This window comes from Triticum urartu, chromosome 5A (assembly GCF_056163025.1).
Source record: "Triticum urartu cultivar PI428250 chromosome 5A, HENAU_Tu73, whole genome shotgun sequence".
NCBI lineage: Eukaryota > Viridiplantae > Streptophyta > Magnoliopsida > Poales > Poaceae > Triticum > Triticum urartu.
This window is the reverse complement of record NC_141877.1, coordinates 233,504,331-233,517,825: the sequence shown is the minus strand read 5'-3', so window position 1 is coordinate 233,517,825 and position 13,495 is coordinate 233,504,331.

Below are 13,495 nucleotides of genomic sequence, written 5' to 3'. Positions count from 1 at the left end.
CTTTGTGCTTCAATTCTTTTCTTTAATGTGAGCATCATTAAAATAATACATTGCCTAGCTAAGGGCGCCAAACGATAGCGCTTGTTGGGAGGCAACCCAATTTTATTTTTGTTATTTGCTTTTTGGTTCTGTTTTGCAATAAATAATTCATCTAGCCTCTGGTTAGATGTGGTTTTTTGTGTTTTAATTAGTGTTTGAGCCAAGTAAGACCTTTGGGATGGCTTACGGTGATAGTTGATTTGATCTTGCTGAAAACAAGAAACTTTTACGCTCAGGAAAACAGTTCTCGTTTTTTAAAGAAGCGTGATAAAATACTAATTCTTTTTTCATAAGATTAATAAACAAATTCCTTAGGTTTTCCTAATTTTTCAGAATTTTTGGAGTTACATAAGTATCGTAATATCCCGATTGATACAGATTGTTCTGTTTTTGACAGATTCTGTTTTTTATGTGTTGTTTGCTTATTTTGCTGAATCTATGGGTAGTATCGGGGGGTATGAACCACGGAAAAGTTGGAATATAATATATATTACACCAATATAAATAAATAATGAATTCACAACAGTACCAAAAAAGCTGATTTATTTTCTTATACTAACGGAGCTTATGAGATTTTCTGTTGAGTTTTGTGTTGTGAAGTTTTCAAGTTTTGGGTAAGGATTTGATGGACTATGGAATAAGGAGTGGCAAGAGCCTAAGCTTGGGGATGCCCAAGGCACCCTAAGGTAATATTCAAAGACAACCAAGAGCATAAGCTTGGGGATGCCCCGGAAGGCATCCCCTCTTTCGTCTTCGTCTATTGGTAACTTCACTTGAGGCTATATTTTTATTCACCACATGATATGTGTTTTGCTTGGAGTGTCTTGTATGATTTCAGTATTTGCTTTTTAGTTTACCACAATCATCATTTCTGTACACACCTTTTGATAGAGACACGCATGAATCGTGATTTATTAGAATACTCTATGTGCTTCACTTATATCTTTTGAGCTAGGCAATATTGGTCTAGTGCTTCACTTATATCTTTTGAGCTAGGCAATATTGGTCTAGTGCTTCACTTATATCTTTTTAGAGCACGACGATGGTTTTATTTTACAAAAATTGTTGAACTCTCATGCTTCACTTATATTATTTTGAGAGTCTTTAAACAGCATGGTAATTTGCTTTGGTTATAAATTTAGTCCTAATATGATAGGCATCCAAGAGGGATATAATAAAAACTTTGATATTAAGTGCATTAAATACTATGAGAAGTTTGATTCCTTATGATTGTTTTGAGATATGAAGATGGTGATATTAGGTTCATGCTAGTAATTAATTGTGAAGTTGAGAAATACTTGTGTTAAAGTTTGTGATTCCCGTAGCATGCACATATGGTGAACCGTTATGTGATGAAGTTGGAGCATGATTTATTTATTGATTGTCTTCCTTATGAGTGGCGGTCGGGGATGAGCGATGGTCTTTTCCTACCAATCTATACCCCTAGGAGCACGCGTGTAGTACTTCATTTTGATAACTAATAGATTTTTGCAATAATTATGTGAGTTCTTTATGAATAATGTTGAGTGCATGGATTATACGCGCTATCACCCTTCCATCATTGCTAGCCTCTCTAGTGTCGAGCAACTTTCGTCGGTGCCATAAACCCACCATATACCTTCCTCAAAACAGCCACCATACGTCCATACCTACCTATTATGCATTTACATATCCATTTCGGGATATATTGCCATGCAACTGTCCACCATTCCGTTCATTATGACACGTTCCATCATTGTCATCTTGCTTTGCATGATCATGTAGTTGACATCGTATTTGTGGCAAAGTCATCGTTCATAATTATTTCATACATGTCACTCTTGATTCATTGCACATCCCGGTACATCGCCGGAGGCATTCATATAGAGTCATATTTTGTTCTAAGTATCGAGTTGTAATTCTTGAGTTGTAAGTAAATAAAAGTGTGATGATCTTCATTATTAAAGCATTGTCCCATGTGAGGAAAGGATGATGGAGACTATGATTTCGAGACTCCGAACGAAAAAAAGAGGCCAAAAAAATGAGAGAAGACCCAAATAAAAAAATGAGAGATAAGATAGAAGGGGCAATGCTAAACCACACTTGTGCTTCAAAGTAGCACCATGATCTTCATGATAGAGAGTCTCCTTTATTGTCACTTTCATATACTAGTGGGAATTTTCATTATAGAACTTGGATTGTATATTCCAATGATGGGCTTCCTCAAATTTCCCTAGGTTTTCGTGAGCAAGCGAGTTGGATGCACACCCACTTAGTTTCTTTTTGAGCTTTCATAAACTTATAGCTCTAGTGCATCCATTGCATGGCAATCCCTACTCACTCACATTGATATCTATTGATGGGCATCTCCATAGCCCGTTGATATGCCTAGTTCATGTGAGACTATCTCCTTCTTTTTGTCTTTGCCGCAACCACCTTCTATTCCACCTATAGTGTTGTGTCCATGGCTCACGCTCATGTATTGCGTGAAAGTTGAAAAAGTTTGAGAACACCAAAAGTATGAAACAATTGCTTGGCTTGTCATCGGGGTTGTGCATGATTTAAATATTTTGTGTGATGAAGATGGAGTATAGCCAGACTATATGATTTTGTAGGGATAAGCTTTCTTTGGCCATGTTATTTTGAGAAGACATAATTGCCTTGTTAGTATGCTTGAAGTATTACTATTTTTATGTCAATATTAAACTTTTGTTTTGAATCATACGGATCTGAACATTCATGCCACAATGAAATTACATGGATAAATATGTTAGGTAGCATTCCACATCAAAAATTTTGTTTTTATCATTTGACTACTCGAGGACGAGCAGGAATTAAGCTTGGGGATGCTTGATACGTCTCCAACGTATTTATAATTTTTGATTGTTCCATGCTATTATATTATCTGTTTTGGATGTTTTATATGCATTGATATGCTATTTTATATTATTTTTGGGACTAACCTATTAACCTAGAGCCTAGTGCCAGTTCCTGTTTTTTCCCTGTTTTTGAGTTTCGAGGAAAAGGAATACCAAAAGGATTCCAAACGGAATAAAACTTTTGCGGTGATTTTTCTTGGACCACAAGACAACCAGGAGACTTGGAGATGAAGTCGGAGGAGCCACGAGGCGGCCATAAGGACGGAGGGCGTGCCCAGGGGGGTAGGGCGCGCCCCCACCCTTGTGGGCCCCTCATGCACCTCCTGACCTAATTCTTGCGCCTATATATTCCCATATGTCCCCAAACCAACAGGGGCATCCATGAAAACACTTTTCCACCGCCGCAACCTTCTGTACCCATGAGATCGCATCTAGGGACCTTTTCCGACACCCTGCCGGAGGGGGATTCGATCAAGGAGGGCTTCTACATCAACTCTATCGCCCTTGTGATGAAGCGTGCGTAGTTTACCACAGACCTACGGGTTAATAGCTAGTAGCTAGATGGCTTCTTCTCTCTCTTTGATTCTCAATACCATGTTCTCCTCGATGTTCTTGGAGATCTGTTCGATGTAATGCCTCTTTGCCGTGTGTTTGCCGAGATCCGATGAATTGTGGATTTATGATCAACTTATCTATGAATATTATTTGAATCTTCTCTGAATTCTTATATGCATGATTTGATATCTTTGTAATTATCTTCGAACTATTGGTTTGGTTTGGCCAACTAGATTGGTTTTTCTTGCAATGGGAGAAGTGCTTAGCTTTGGGTTCAATCTTGCGGTGTACTTTCCTAGTGACAGTAGGGGCAGCAAGGCACGTATTGTATTGTTGCCATCGAGGATAAAAAGATGGGGTTTTCATCATATTGCTTGAGTTAATTCCTCTACATCATGTCATCTTGCTTAATGCATTACTCCGTTCTTTATGAACTTAATACTCTAGATGCATGCTGGATAGCGGTCGATGTGTGGAGTAATAGTAGTAGATCTACAATCATTTCGGTCTACTTGACACAGACGTGATGCCTATATTCATGATCATTGCCTTAGATATTGTCATAACTTTGCTCTTTTCTATCAATTGCTCGGCAGTAATTTGTTCACCCACCGTATTATTTGTTATCATGAGAGAAGCCTCTAGTGAAACCTATGGCCCCGGGTCTATTTTCCATCATATAAGTTTCTGATCTACTATTTTGCAATCTTTTACTTTCCGATCTATAAACCAAAAATACAAAAAATATTTACTTTATCATTTATCTATCTCTATCAGATCTCACTTTTGCAAGTAATCGTGAAGGGATTGACAACCCCTTTATCGCGTTGGGTGCAAGTTGTTTGATTGTTTGTGCGGGTATTCAGTGACTTGTGCGTTGTCTCCTGCTGGATTGATATCTTGGTTCTCAAACCGAGGGAAATACTTATCTCTACTTTGCTGCATCACCCTTTCCTCTTCAAGGGAAAAACCAACGCAAGCTCAAGAAGTAGCAGAAGTCGAGTGAAAAAGTTTGAAGCTCGATGGCTCAAAGAAGAGACAGTGGTAGAAATTGTACGCACAACATGGAAAAAGAGAAAATGTTGGGTATTGGACCGTCTCTCGCTGCACGTACTAGGACGGTGCATGCGGATTTGCGTACCTGGGATCGTGATGTACTGAAGGGACCAAAAATAAGAATAAATAAACTCAAAGATTTAGAAAAACTACAAAGGGGACCTATGAATGCGAAAACTCAAGTGCAACAAAAGGATACCCTACTTCTTACTGAAAATCTTTTGGAACAAGAAGAGATCTAGTGGTTACAACGGGGCCGAGCAAACTGGCTATTACATGGTCATCGTAACACCTATTTTTTTCACAATGCGGCAACGACTAGAAAGAAGAGAAATCAAATTAAAATATTGCTTGATGAGAATGTTGTTTGGGTGCAAGATACGGAGATGAAAAGCCACATTATGGGGTATTTTTCAAAGCTTTTCACCTCAGAAATGCCCAACCGAATTCGGAGGTTCTATCTCTTGTCAAAAGGAAAGTGATTGATGAAATGAATAATGCGCTTCTCGCACCTTATACGGAAGAGGAGGTTCGGAAGGCCCTCTTTGACATTGGAGACTTAAAAGCACCATGATGAGGACATGACTACCTTGGATACGACCAAAAATATTGCATACATGTATATTTGTTAGGTGATATCTAATGCAAACTATGAAATAATTTATTTATGTCATCCAAGACAAAAATACTTCACAGACTTTTGTGCCATGTCTAAATGCGGGTGTATGGGACATTTGAACAATCAACATATGAAGATAAGGGAAAAAGAGAAGTTTATGTGATGTTTAAAAAGTCCTCTCACGTCACTTTTGGGACAAGAGAAGATAGAGTCCAAGTCTCTCACGTTCTGGATGCAGATTCGGACTACACAGACATACCTGACTCAAAACACCAATAACTCTTTCATACGGACTCCGAATTGGGTGATTCTTTTTTTGTTGGAAAGTAGATTTCATGCACTTTACAGAACAATTGGATTCACCTTCAAATTCATCCGGAGCATTGAGTTATGTACGAAACAATCTGACGTTGCAGCAGAATCTGAGTCAAACTACAAGCCCAAAGGTGTTGCATCACCTCCACTTGGGCCCATGAGCCTTGTACGACCTAGGGTTAGTTTTAGGCTGCCTTGGGAGGTCCTCCCACCTCCTTGGCTGCCACCCCTTGCTCCTATATAAGTAGATCCATCTAGTAGCTTTTTGCTGGGGTTTTATTTAGATAAAAGTTAGCCATCGCTGCAACTTCGTGTACTTCGTTTGTGTCCAACAACCAGACCAAGACTGCTTATGAAACCCCACTTTTATCAATACTTCATCCGTACTCGCAATATTCAGATTGCTTAATCATATTCTCGCTTGTTCTTCGATTGCTTGCAGGAATAGACCTTCGTGGTCAGGTTGATCATGCTCCAGCGTGGTCAATAACCTCTCGGAGTTGGTTTAGTGATTGCTAAGGCGCAATGTCGTGCATGTTTGTAGTCGGATCATCAAAGTCGTCTCCACCAAATTGATAGTTATCATCTCATCGAAACATCGGGACACCTTCGCCTCTATCACACCAGGTCCGGATGGTCTGCATGCTATTTTTTTATAAAGATTTTGGTCCACGTTGGGGGATGACCTGACTAAAGAGGTACTTCAGACGGTAAATACTTGTTCTATTCCTGATGGCTGGAATGATACTATAATTATAATGATCCAAAAGGTGAATTCTCCAGAAAAGGTAACTCGGTTTAGACCAATAAGTTTGTGCAATGTGGTGTATAAGGTTATCTAAAAATGATTGCAGCTCGCTTGAACATAATCCTATCAGAAATTATTAGTACGAGTTAGAGTGCATCTGTGACCGGGTGTATGATTACTGATAATATTTTAGTGGCGTATGAGTGCTTCCATACAATAAAGAGAAAAATAATGGTAATGAAGGCATGTGCGCTATCAAACTGGACATGCACAAAAGCGCATGACCGAGTAGAGTGGCCTTTTCCGAAGGAAGGCAATTATGCTCAAATTGGGATTCAAAGAGAACTGGGTAAATCTGATTATGCAATGTGTATCCTCTGTGGAATACCGGGTTCATTTTAATACGGAAGAAACAGAGAGTTTTAAACCTACTAGAGGATTGAGGCAAGGAGAACCCCTCTCTCCATACTTATTCCTGGTATGTACAGAGGGACTGACTACCCTTTTAGAAAACACGGAGGAGGACAGAAATATATCTGGAATAAAGGTTAGTAGAGATGCACCCTCGGTTCAAACCCTCTCTTTGCTGATGATTCCCTAATCCTCATGAAAGCAAGTACTATGAAATCATAGGCTTTGAAACCAGTCTTGGATTCATATTGTGCCTCCTCGGGGCAAATGGTAAGTGTTGAGAAGTCTAGTATATTCTTTAGTCCCAATACAAAGGTGGAAGACAAGGCGCAAATATGTACAATTATGAATATTATGACTGAAGCACTCAATGATAAATATTTGGGTTTGCCTACAAATGTGGGTATGGACAAAAGTGATTGCTTCCAATTCTTGATTGATTGAATTATCATGAAAAAAAGTGGATGGAAAGGAAAATTGTTATTCGTTGGAGGAAAGAAAATATTTCTCAAATCTTTTGTACAAGCTATCCCAACTTATGCCATGTCCGTCTTCAAAATTCCTAAAAAAAATTGTAAAGGAATCATTGACGTGATGTCATAGTTTTGGTGGGGTGACGAGGACAACAAGAAGGGGATGCATTGGATGGCGTGGTGGAAGATGTGTGTCCCAAAAAATTATGAAGGTATGGGTTTCAGAGATATACATTGTTCCAATCTGGCTTTGTTAGCTAAACAAGCATGGTGATGAGGACATCAATACCATTGTTACACCCACAGCCCCTACTGCTACATATACTGGACCAATTACTATAGCTCGCGCACGCTAATTAAATTATCAGGTACTTTCATTTCTTGGTAATGATTCTAATGTTCATGAGAATATGATGTTGCCTAAATTGGATACATTTGTTTTGCTTACAAATGAAGGGCCTAGCATGGATAAGCAGGATGAACACTGGAGCAAGACCAAGCATGGAGATGATGGCATGTGCAAGGGGAACAAGAACGGAGTTACAAGTGATGATTTCAGGACTTTGAAGCCACCATAAGGAGTGCATGAAGCCTTGGATGAAATATACAAGATGCCACTTCATAAATTTCGTCCAAAGGCTATTCTAGGTGCCGCGTCACCTTATTATTGGGCCATGCCCATGTAATTTCGAAATACTTAAGTATAGGCTGTTTTTAGAGTCCATATGTGTGGGGAAACAAGAGTTAGGGTTGGTTTCGGACCCCTCCTCCAAGGGCCACGAAATTCCCCCCTCTTCCTCCATATATACAACCCTTAGGGCATCGTTTAGACTTTGGGTTTTGTTTAGATTAAAAGTTCACCATAGCTGCAACTTCATGTACTTTGTTTGTGTTCAACGACCAGACCAAGACGTCACGGAACCCCACCTTCATTAATAAAGCTTTCCTCTTATATTCGCAATATCCAAATTGCAATTTCAGTTTCTTACTTGTTCTTCGTTTGCTTACAGGAAATAGACCTTCATGGTCAGGTTGATCATGCTCCGGCGTGGTCAATAACCCCTTGGAGTTGGTTTAGCGATTGCTAAGGTGCGACGTCCTCGCATGATCGTAGTCGGATCGTCAAAGTCTACTCCACCGAAAAAATGATAGCCACCATCTCATTGAAAGACGGGACACCTTGGACCCTATCAAGTGGTATCAGATTTCCAGGTTGCTCAGTGAGATTTTACAGTTTTTCGTGGTTTAGATCGAGTATGTTCTTCATACCTACAGTCCACGAAAAGCCACAAAAGAATTAGGGTTAGTTCATTATATCCGAACCAGTCTAAGCCTTTGCATAGTCTGTTCAGTATTTTGCTTTGTTGAATTTGCGGTTGCATCGTCGTGTCTAGTTGCTGGTCTTAGAGTCTAGTCTTTTAGAGTTTCGAGTTCTGGCCATAAGTTGTCATGCCGCCGCCCCACCATCATCATCGGCCCTGCCATCTACCACCACCGCTTATCCGCCACCGATCTGTATCCATATACCACCACCATATCCATATACCACCACCGCTGCCATATCTTACCATCATATATCCACCACCAATCTGAGTTCTTTTTACATTAGGTTTGCTTTCAAGATCCATCTATTTTCCGATTCGCGTTTCCTTGCCTAAGTAGGTTTCGAAAAAAAAGAGTTTGGAGACCCCCGGGCAGTTTTTAGGCCAAAATTTTGGCAGCCGAATTTTTTTCCCTATCCTGTTTTTAGGTTTTTCTAAGTCTTTTGAGACACTCGCCATCATAGTGATTTTTTGTCGCACTTTTTCATCGTCGCTGCCCTGATTTCCGAAAAAAAATGTTAAAAAAATCCCGTGCCTATCCTGTTAGTTTGACTTGGGAAGAGTTTTGAGACACTCGCCATTATAGTGATTTTTCGCAAAAAAAAGAGGAGCGCAAAAAAGAGCGAAAAGAAAATTCAGAGTGTGCTTTTCCCTTGTTTACGTGCCGCACCGTGATTTTGTTCGTGTTCTAGGCTCACGTCTCTAGTACGGTCTAGCCTAGGACCAGCACAGTACTGTCGTTGAGTGTTTATTCAACTTTGCATCTCTGAACTGATTATGCTATCAATCCTCATGGTTTATATATGCCTTTGTCTGTACCTAGTGTTCCTTGGGAGGATATATCTATGGACTTTGTTTTAGGTTTACCTCGAACAAAGAAGGGGAAGGATAGCATATTTGTTGTCGTGGATAGGTTCTCGAAAATGACACACTTTATACCATGCCATAAAAGCGATGATGCTGTTAATGTTGCTGATTTGTTCTTTCGTGAAATTATTCGCTTGCATGGTGTGCCAAATACAATTGTTTCAGATCGTGATACTAAATTTCTTAGCCACTTTTGGAGATGTTTATGGGCTAAGTTGGGGACTAAATTGCTTTTCAGTACTACATGTCACCCCAAACTGATGGCCAAACTGAAGTAGTCAATAGAACATTGTCTACTATGCTTAGGGTTGTTTTGAAGAATAACAAGAAAACGTGGGAAGAATGCTTGCCTCATATTGAATTTGCTTATAATCGTTCATTGCATTCTACTACTAAGATGTGTCCTTTTAAAATTGTGTATGGTTTCCTTCCTCATGCACTTATTGATTTGTTGCCTCTTCCATCTTCAGAGAAGGTTAATTTTGATGCATAACAACGTGCTGAATTGATCTTAAAAATGCATGAGCTAACTAAGGAGAACATTGAGTGTATGAATGCTAAATATAAACCTGCTGGAGATAAGGGTAGAAAACGTGTTGACTTTGCACCTGAAGATCTTGTTTGGTTACATTTGCGTAAGGATAGATTTCCTAATTTGCGCAAATCAAATCTAATGCCACGTGATGATGGTCCATTTAAGGTGTTAGAGAAAATAAATGATAATGCATATAAACTTGAGCTGTCTGCAGATTTTGGGGTTAGTCCCACTTTTAACATTGCAGTTTTGAAGCCTTATTTGGGTGAGGAAGATGAGCTTCCGTCGAGGATGACTTCATTTCAAGAAGGGGAGGATGATGAGGACATCAATACCATTGTTACACCCACAACCCCTACTGCTACATATACTGGACCAATTACTAGAGCTCGCACACGCCAATTAAATTATCAGGTACTTTCGTTTCTTGGTAATGATTCTAATGTTCATGAGAATATGATGCTACCTAAATTGGATACATTTGTTTTGATTACAAAGGCCTGGCATGGATAAGAGGGATGAACACTGGAGCAAGACCAAGTGTGCAGATGATGGCATGCGCAAGGGGAACAAGAACGGAGTTACAAGTGATGATTTCAGGACTTTGAAGTCACCATAAGGAGTGCATGAAGCCTTGGACGAAATATACTAGATGTCACTTCATAAATTACGTCCAGAGACTATTCTAGGTACTGCGCCACCTTATTATTGGGCCAGGGCCATGTAATTTTGAAATACTTAAGTATAGGCTGTTATTATAGTCCGTATGTGTGGGGAAACAAGAGTTAGGGTTGGTTTCGGACCCCTCCTCCAAAGGCCACGAAATTCCCCCCTCTTCCTCCATATATACAACCCTTAGGGCATTGTTTAGACTTTGGATTTTGTTTAGATTAAAAGTTCGCCATAGCTGCAATTTCGCGTACTTCGTTTGTGTTCAACGACCATACCAAGACATCACAGAACCCCACCTTCATTAATAAACCTTTCCTCTTATATTCGCAATTTCCAGATTGCAATTTCAGTTTCTTGCTTGTTTTTCATTTGCTTGCAGGAAATAGACCTTCGTGGTCAGGTTGATCGTGCTCCTGCATGGTGAATAACCCCTTGGAGTTGGTTTAGCGATTGCTAAGACACGACGTCCTCACACGATCGTAGTTGGATCGTCAAAGTATACTCCACCAAAAAACGATAGCCACCATCTTATCGAAAGACGGGACACCTTGACCCCTATCACATGGCGTCTGATTGATAATCCCGACTCCTTATGTGCTTTTATATTGAGAGCTAAATATTTCCCGGAAGGGGATTTAATGGCAAACCTAAAAAAGGTTCCTCTTTTACTTGGCAAAGTATTATGGCGGGAGTGGATTCTCTACAAAATGGTTATATCCGGTGGGTTGGAAATGGACAAAATATTGATATTTGGAGAGATGCATGGATTCCAAATTGTGTGAATAGGAGTCATTACTCCTAGAAGAGGGCATCTTTTGCAAAAGGTTTCTGATCTCCTTGATCCAGTCACGAGTTCTTGGGATGAAGATTTGGTGAGACAAACGTTGTGACCAATTTTTTCGATAAAGGGCGTTTTATTATATAAAAAATGTAGCATCAAGCGAATACAAAAGCGTTATGAGTGACACCCGGCCTCTGCATAATTAAGATGCACACAACCAATTCTAAAAAGTTTAACAGAAAGAAAAGAAACAAAACCGACAAAACATTATGGCCAATTGATGCTCAAAGGGTGCTCGCAATCCCCCTCCGATGCATAATATGTTGGATTTCATTGCTTGGAGCTATAGAAAAAAAAATGACCTTTTCACTGTACGATCGGCTTATTTGGAGGAATGGAACAAATAAGGGCGGAGCTTCGTTGGGGCCAAACCTGCCATGGCCCGCCCAGGAATCTCATGATTGTGTTTATACATATGCTTTGTTTGGTAGCCCACTCAACCTAGTTACGAACTTACGATCGATCCAAGTCTCGAGGTTTGGCACGAGCACACCACCTGCCTGCAACTCGCGCAGCTCATATCTTGCGTCAGAGAGCCAGCGCTCATCCCCCTTCCAGGCTCCAAGTCCCACCTTTGGCCCTTCCCCGGCCGCACATATCGCACAGCCTCGCTGCTAAATACACACTTCCTGCCGCCTGCTCCATGGCTCCACCCACCTTCTCGTGACCTCGCCATGGCGCCATCCTTCCTTTGGCCCTTCCTTCCAGGCTCCGGCATCCACACCGGCCAGTTCTGTCCCTGGCCGTCGGGATGATTCCACTATGCCGCCTAGATGCCTCCGACCCTTCCTCCTCTGACCACTGCAGTACACTGTGCTACCAACCAACTAGGTTCGCCGGTCCGCTGTCGAGTGCCAACGCTGAGTAGAGCTCAACACTATGTTCACCTCCTGATGACGCTGTTGCTGGGTAGTTTCTAATTATGTCTAGAGCAACATGCTTTTGTTATGAATTGAGCAGCATTAATGCATTTTATTATCAATTCATATGTAGAATTACATAATAAAGAGATATTTTTTCTTTGTGCCTGACATGTAATATTTTTTGATAAGTGCATTTTAGTGTAGGAAGATCATTGAAACAATGCATAATAAGTTACAAGATGAGTCTCTTAGCAGTAACTTGTTTGCTAACATACTGGGTGAAAATTGAACTAGAACAAAAGGGACCAACAAGTGGCTAATGCCTACAAAAATTCAGGCTTTTCCTTAGCTTGGCCCGCCCAACTTTTTCTTCCAAGCTCCGCCACTGGGAACAAACAACATGGGATAAAATTGCAACATGCAAATGGTATGGGAAGAACCAATGTTAATCCTATTTGGGGTAAGATTTGGAAACTATCTTATCCTGCAAAGGTAAAAAATTTAATCTGGCATACTTTGCATGGAACCCTCCTATGTCGTGCTACGCTTGCTAATAGGCACATGAAAGTATCACCCATTTGCCCATCATGCTCAAAAGGGACAGAAAATACAAAACACGTCTTATTTATGTGTCGAAAGGCAAAAAAGGTGTGGGACAAGTTAGGATTACATGAGGCGATCAGTAAAGCTTGAGCTGTTGATCATGCGGGGGAGACGGTATTGGAATTCTTACTTCTTATGCCAGATCAAGATTTAATGATAGCGGGTTCTCAAAATGCACGTGAATTGATTGCTATTACAACTTAGTATTTATGGTGGGACAGACGTAAACTGGTACATGAAGGAAAATTTTAAGATGCACACCAACACGCGGATGGAGCAGATCTCCTATGAGTTTTATTAAGTTGAACGTAGATGCCTCTTTCAATTGCTTCCGGGCAAGCTGGGGCTATCCCCATAAATGACAAAGTAAGATTCATTGTTGGTGAAAACTGAAGGATTGATTAGTGTGCTGATACTTTAACAGCAGAAGTTTTGGCTCTAAGATTCGGCCCATCCCTTGCACAGAAGGCGGGATGCAATCGCCTTGTCGTGAATTCTGACAATATGGAGGTGGTTGACACAATGAAGAATGAAGGACATTCGGCGGGAGCGGCAGCGGCAGTGTTCGACGATTGCTATTTCATAGCTTCTGATTTTCCTTTTGTTAGGTTGGAATATTGTAATAGGGAAGCAAATAAGGTGGCTAATGAATTTGCTAGGCTAGCGAATTTTTTCGTCACTAGGGATTGGTTTGAGAAACCTTGATATTGTACCTTTT